The 6,900-nt window shown below is 46.2% G+C and overlaps 1 pseudogene; it reads right to left on the bottom strand.

Annotated features, from left to right (window-relative positions):
• Nucleotides 1–5,310: 5,310 nt before the first annotated feature.
• Nucleotides 5,311–6,541, bottom strand: LOC103114614 (actin-related protein 2/3 complex subunit 1A-like; annotated as a pseudogene).
• Between the last annotated feature and the right edge of the window lie 359 nt (nucleotides 6,542–6,900).

Raw genomic sequence — 6,900 nt, forward strand, 5'->3', positions numbered from 1 at the left:
GCACCAAGCAGTGGTCCTCCTCTGTTCTCTCTCTGAAATGAAAAGGAAAAAGTTAGGCTGGAAGTGATGGGATCATATGTCTGTGATGCCCTGGTGCTTTAAATTAAAAAAAAAAAAAAGAGGGCTAGCCGGGGGTGCACCTAGTTGAGCACACATGTTACAATGGGTAGGGGGCCTGGGTTCAAACCCCCAGTCCCCACCCACAGGGGAAGGATTCATAAGTGGTGAAGCAGGGCTGCAAGTTTCTCTCTGTCTCTCCCCCTTCGTGAATTATTAAAAAAATAATAATAAAAAGGAAGAAAGGAAAAGAAAAGAAAAAAGAAGCACACTGTCCCTGCAGACACCCAGAGCCCAGTGGGGGAATCCATGGAACCCCCTGTGGTTTCATTGCTCAGGTGCAGTACACAAAGACCTGGTTCCAGGCCTTTGGTCCCCACCTGTAGGGAGGAAGCTGCATAATCAGTAAAGCTGGGGGAGTCGGGCTGTAGCACAGCGGGTTAAGCGCAGGTGGCGCAAAGCACAAGGACCGGCATAAGGATCCCGGTTCGAACCCTGGCTCCCCACCTGCAGGGGAGTCACTTCACAGGCGGTGAAGCAGGTCTGCAGGTGTCTGTCTTTATCTCCTCCTCTCTGTCTTCCCCTCCTCTCTCCATTTCTCTCTGTCCTATCCAACAACGACAACAACAATAATAACCACAACAATAAACAAGGGCAACAAAAGGGAATAAATAAATAAAATAAATATTTAAAAAAATCAGTAAAGCTGGTAGGTGTCTCTCTGTCTATCTACCTCTCTATTTCCCTCCTACCTTTGAATTTCTCTCTGCCTCTATCCTAAATAAATACTTAAGGTATTTTAATGCCATTCTTGTAGATTTCTAGAATGTTCTGATATATGGCATATTTATGGTGGTCTGACCATTTATAGGAGACCTTTCAGAACTTCTTTCAGGGCAGGCTTGGTGATAGTTGATTCTTTCAACTGTTACTGTCTGAGAAGGTTTTGAAGCCTCCATCTAATCTGAGTGACAGTCTAGCAGCATACAGTAGTCTTGGTTGATACAGAGCCTTTCTCATTGAGCACTCGATAAATATCTTGCTATTCTCTTCTGGCCTGTAATGTTTGTGTGGAGAAGTCTGCTGCTAATCTTATGGGTTTTCCTCTGTTGGTGACTCTTTTTCTTTTGCAGCTTTCAGGATCCTTTCTTTATCCTTATTCCTTTCCATCCTAAATATGATGTGTCTTGGTGTCTCTAAGTCTTGGTTAATTCTGTTTGGGACCCTCTGGGCTTCTTGAACCATTATGTCTTTGATGTTGTCTAGACGAGAGAAGTTCTCAGCTATTATGTCCTGAAGAATGCTTTCTTCCCCTCCCTCTCTTTCTTCCTCTGGTAAGCTAATAATACAATGTGTATATTATTTCTTTTGAAGTCTTCCCATAAGTCTCTGTTGTTGTTTTCAGCATCTCTTAATCTCTTTTTGAGATCTCTTACTTCTTTTCTAGTTGTCTCTAATTCGTCCTTGATCTTGCTAGTTCTGTCTCCAGCCTCATTTATTCTATTCTCTCTCCCCTCTACTGTTTTCTGAAGTTCATCTATTTTGTTACCCTATTCTGATACTGTTTTAGCTTGTTCAGCAAGTTGTGTTCTTAGCTCAGCTATTTCTGCTTTCAGCTCTCTAATAACCTTGAGATAATTAGTGTTTTCTTCCAGGGTCTCATTTGTTGTTTCTGCATTTCTGACGACAATTCTTTCAAACTCTTTACTCATTCCTGTGATTATTTCCTTAACTAGCGTTTGGATGTTGATCTCATCATTTTGTGCTTCAACCTTTGGGGGGGCTTTTAGCTGGACTCTTGTCCTGGTTCATTTCTCTAGTATTTCTTCTTGTTGGTTTAATCATTCTATGTAGTATGTTATGAGGTCCCTCTCTCAGTACTTTTCAAATTACTGATCACTCTTGCCTGGATTGACTTGTGTCTAAGTAAGGTAATTATAGGGTTCACAGTTGTGGAAGTTGACAGTTGTTTCAATAGTATTTTAATCCCTGAGTTGGAGCTCAATCACTTAAAAGCCTCTTTTGTTCCTTTTCTTCCCTGTAGGCTATGGGAACTATAAGTTAAACTTTAAGCAGGCTTCTTAGTAGGCTTCACTCCTGACCAAGGGGGAGAGATAATACAGTGGTTATGCAAAGAGACACTCACATTCCAAGGATCCAAAGCTCCAGGCTCAATTCAGCTTCTCTGCCAAGCCAGGCAGCACTGCTGGGCCCTGTGAGTTTCTAAACTAGTCCCATTTATAATCTGTAGGTTCTGAGGCAACTACTCACCATGTTCTCATCAGGACAACATGGAAAGGCTTCCACTATACAGCTCCACTGCTAGGCCACCAAGGAGTAGCTCTTCTCCTGAGTTTCCTGGTCAGTTCTCTGTCCCCTGGTGTCCCCGGAGGCACAGGGCCTCCCCCTGCTGCTCCAGCCTCTGAGGGCAGTAGCAATGGAGACTCACAGTTGCATTTGGTGAGTCTTAGGGGAGTCCTCTCCTCCCTTCAGCTGTCTTTTTTGTTGGTGAAACAGACTGGAGGCGGTACCTCAACTGGTAAACTGTTGGACTGTTACCAGCAACTTAATCTCTCTTAGGCTCCTCTTGTCCACGAGCTACCAGTGTTTGCACTCACCAGTGATTTGGTGGCTTCCTGAAGTTGTTCTAGTCCTGCCTTGTTGTGGTCCCAGGTGGTCTCCTTTGGTATTCCTAGTTGACCTGGGAGAGGAGAGGATAGGAGAGGAGAGAAACACAGCTGCAGCTACTCCATAGCCCCACTTCCCTCATCTCTGAACCAGCGGTTCATCTGCAGCACGCCAGGTGTAACTCCCCAGGCCACGCTAGGTTGCTATTTGAAATTCAAAACAGGTCAAATCTCAGGAAGAGAAGGAAAGCAAATGAACTCTGCTGGGCTGCTGAGCTGAAGGCCAGACTCTCCACTGGGGTGCCAGGGATACCTGTGTCTCCAGAGGAGAGAGAGGGCTGGAGCTGGGAACCTGAAGTGGGTCCCTTGGTGGAAGGGGACAGACCCAGAGGTGCCACCTTTGTTCCTCCTGTAGCCCCAATGAGAGCACTCACATGTGCCCCCCCTTTAAAATTATTTATTTATTCTTTACTCCCTTTTGTTGCCCTTGTTTTATTGTTGTAGTTATGATTGATGTTGTTGATCTTGGATAGGACAGAGAGACATGGAGAGAGGAGGGGAAGACACAGAGAAGGGGAGAGAAAGACAGACAGTAGACCTGCTTCACCGCTTGTGAAGTGACTCCCCTGCAGGTGGGGAGCCGGGGGCTCGAACCGGGATCCTTAGGCTGGTACTTGAGCTTTGTGCCACCTGCGCTTAACCTGCTGTGCTACCGCCAGACTCCCTACCCCCCCTTAAATTGTTTTTATTTATGATTAAGAGTAGGTCATAGAATTGTAAGATCACAGGGTCTAGTTCCATACCATACCCACCAACAAAGTTCTGTTCCCATCTTCCCACCCTTCCAGTGATAACGGATAATCTCCATAGTTCTCACAAAATCTTGGAAACAGGGTGTTTTTAAAAAAATTTTAGAGAACAGATGATTTTTTAAAAAAGATTTTATTATTTATTCAAGAGAAAGACAGGAGGAGAGAGAGAAAGAACCAGACATCACTCTGGTACATGTGCTGCTGGGGATTGAACTCAGGACCTCATGCTTGAGAGTCCAGTGCTTTATCTACTGCACCACCTCCCAGACCATGGTTTTTTTTTTTTTTTTCCCCTCCAGGGTTATTTCTGGGCTCGGTGCCTGCACCATGAATCCACCGCTCCTGAAGGCCATTTTTTCCTTTTGTTGCCCTTGTTGTTGTAACCTCGTTGTGGTTATTATTATTGCCATTGTTGATGTTGTTTGTTGTTGGATAGGACAGAGAGAAATGGAGAGAGGAGGGGAAGACAGAGAGGGGGAGAGAAAGACAGACACCTGCAGACCTGCTTCACCGCCTGTGAAGCGACTCCCCTGCAGGTGGGGAGCCGGGGGCTCCAACTGGGATCCTTATGCCGGTCCTTGTGCTTTGCACCACATGCGCTTAACCCACTGCGCCACCGCCCGACCCCCCTGTTTGTTTGTTTTTTAATTTTTCTTTGCAAGTTTATGTCTTTCAGTTCTCTGTATGCCATGGTAGTTGTCTTTCCTCTCTGTATTCATTCCTTTAAACATAGTCACCTCCAGTTCTATCCATTTTGTCCTAAAGCACACACTATTATCTTTTTTTATTGCAGAGTAGTATTCCATGGAGTACATAGATTCAAGTTCCCAGCTTCAATCCTCTGCACCACCAGAAGTCCACTGCTCTGGTAAAGAAAATAAGTAAATATGAAGAAACAATTTTTACTATTTTTTTAATTAAGGGGAATTAATGGCTTACAGCAAATACAACTATTGATACATGTGCAAAATTTCTCAATCTTCTGCCAAACACCCTCACCCTCAGCCTAGACAAAATATTTTCTTTCTTTTTTTTTTTAAAGAATTATTTATTTATTCATGAAGATAGGAGAGCGAGAGAGGAAGAACCAGACATCATTCTGGTCCATGTGCTGCCAGGGATTGAACTCAGGACCTCATGCTTGAGAATCCAAGGCTTCATCCACTGCACCACCTCCCAGACCATGACAAAATATTTTCTTAGTGTCTCCTGTGGACTCTGATGCTGACTCTGGGCCAGGCCTGAGATCTGCTTTCCCAGCCAGTTGCTGTGTATGTGTGTGTGTGTGTGTGTGTGTGTGTGTGTGTGTGTGCAGATGTCCCCCACACCCCACCCGAGATGCAAGTACTTGGTTCTGCCATAACTCACTGTGAACTAGCAATGGTAGGGACTCCCCTTCTCTGAAGGGAGGCTAGGTCAGCCTGCTCTGCCTGTAGGAAGCCTGATCCTGAAATGAGAACAGCCTAGAATGTTCACAGCTGTGACCAGGGACTGTGAGCTCAGGCTGACAGGGACTCAGAGGTTACGCAGGTTCCTGTGCTAAATGTAAATATATGTATATATATATATATATTGGTCCTATGTCAGATTGATGGGGTAAATAGTTTATTGCATTTATATATTTCCTTCAAGTCTGGGAGTGGCTCTCTGCCCTGATCCAGCACAAGGGCTGCATACTGTGGGAGGAGTCTGGGGAGGGAACCACACCTGGCGTTTCCAGCTGGCCAATGGGAAGCTGGCCCAGGTGTGAGGGGTACAGGATTTAAGAGGATGGTCGCTCACACGGAGGGACCTTTTGTAATTTTTTTTTCACATTCAGCCTTTTAAATTGTCTTAGCAGACAACTTACACACTTCCCCACCCTTTAAGTTATTGTGCCACTTTTTCATAATCAACTACTTAAAAAGACATTTTGGTCAAGAAGTATGGAATGAAATAGCAGAAACAAACAAAAACAAAAATGAAAAACTGCAGGTCACTGCTATTTGAAAGAAGAAAACAAAACAAAAACCAACACTTTCACCCATGATCTGCAGACAGGAGCACGGTGACGGCACACCATCTGCGGGGGCCTGTCAGACCTGCTTCTGGAGGTGTCCGACACAGACATGGCTGCCACTGGCGGAGGAGCTGGCACTGTGCACCCAGCCGCCAGCTCCACTGCCGCCAGACTCAGACATCAGTCGGCGGAAAGGCACCTTGCTGCCCCAGGGCATGCTGGCTGGTGGGCTTCTTGTCCTCTTCCTTGATGTAGGCGGGAAACACTCTGCCCTTGAAGCCATAGGAGCCTGCTGCCAGCAGCTCATTGTTGGGATGCCAGTTCAAGCTGTGCGCGGTGGAGCAAATCGGCTTTTTAAATTTTTTATTTTAATATTTATTTATTTATTCCCTCTTGTTGCCCTTGTTGTTTTATTATAGTTGTTGTTGATGTTGTTGGACAGGACAGAGAGAAATGGAGAGAAGAGGGGAAGACAGAGAGGGGGAGAGAAAGACAGACACCTGCAGACCTGCTTCACCGCCTGTGAAGCGACTCCCCTGCAGGTGGGGAGCCGGGGGCTTGAACCGGGATCCTTACTCCGGTCCTTGCGCTTCACGCCACCTGCAAATCAGCTTTTTAATGTGCTTGCTGACCCACTAGTCATTTTCAGATTCGAAGTAACAAACAAATTAGTCGTGCTCCACTCCTCATGGCAAATTTGTTCCTGAGCGGGGGCCACTTGACAAAGGTGGCAGTGGGATTAATTCTCGGATGACCAGGGTTGGCTGCCACATGCCATCCTTGTGACTCCAGACACAGGCATTGCAGTCGCTCTTGGGAGCCCAGTCCATTCCTGTGATGTGTCCATTGTGCTCCTTGAGTTCACAAGCTTTCACCCACTGGCCCTGTTCTTCTTGTAGATATGAACTTCGTGATTATTGGGGCTGAGGGTGATTTGGGTATGATCCCTGTTCCAGGCATGGCAGGTGATTGGCTCCAGCAAAAACTGATGCAGGGACATTGCTCTGAGTGTTTTCAAAGGGTGGGAAACTGGGTTGGGGCGGTCCAGGGGGTCCAGAGCAGTGGATTCACGGACTCAGGGCAGTCAATGCGAATGGGCTCTGGCCTATAATCTTTTTTTTAAATTAAAATTATCTATTTATTTATTGGATAGAGATAGCCAGAAGTTGAGAGTGGAGGGGGAGGGAGAGAAACAGAGAGACACCTGCAGACCTGCTTCACCACAGCAGGTGGGGACAGGGGGCTGGAGGCTGGGGGGGGGGGCTTAAACCTGGATCCTTGCACATTGTAACGTGCGCTCAACCAGATGTGCCACTACCCCACTCCTTGTTTCTGCACTTGGAAATGTCTTAAACCTGGGGGTGTCTGGTAGACCTTCTCTGAAATGGCAGCCTGGCAAGAGCCT

This window comes from Erinaceus europaeus, chromosome 5 (genome assembly GCF_950295315.1).
Source record: "Erinaceus europaeus chromosome 5, mEriEur2.1, whole genome shotgun sequence".
In the NCBI taxonomy this organism is placed as follows: Eukaryota; Metazoa; Chordata; class Mammalia; order Eulipotyphla; family Erinaceidae; genus Erinaceus; species Erinaceus europaeus.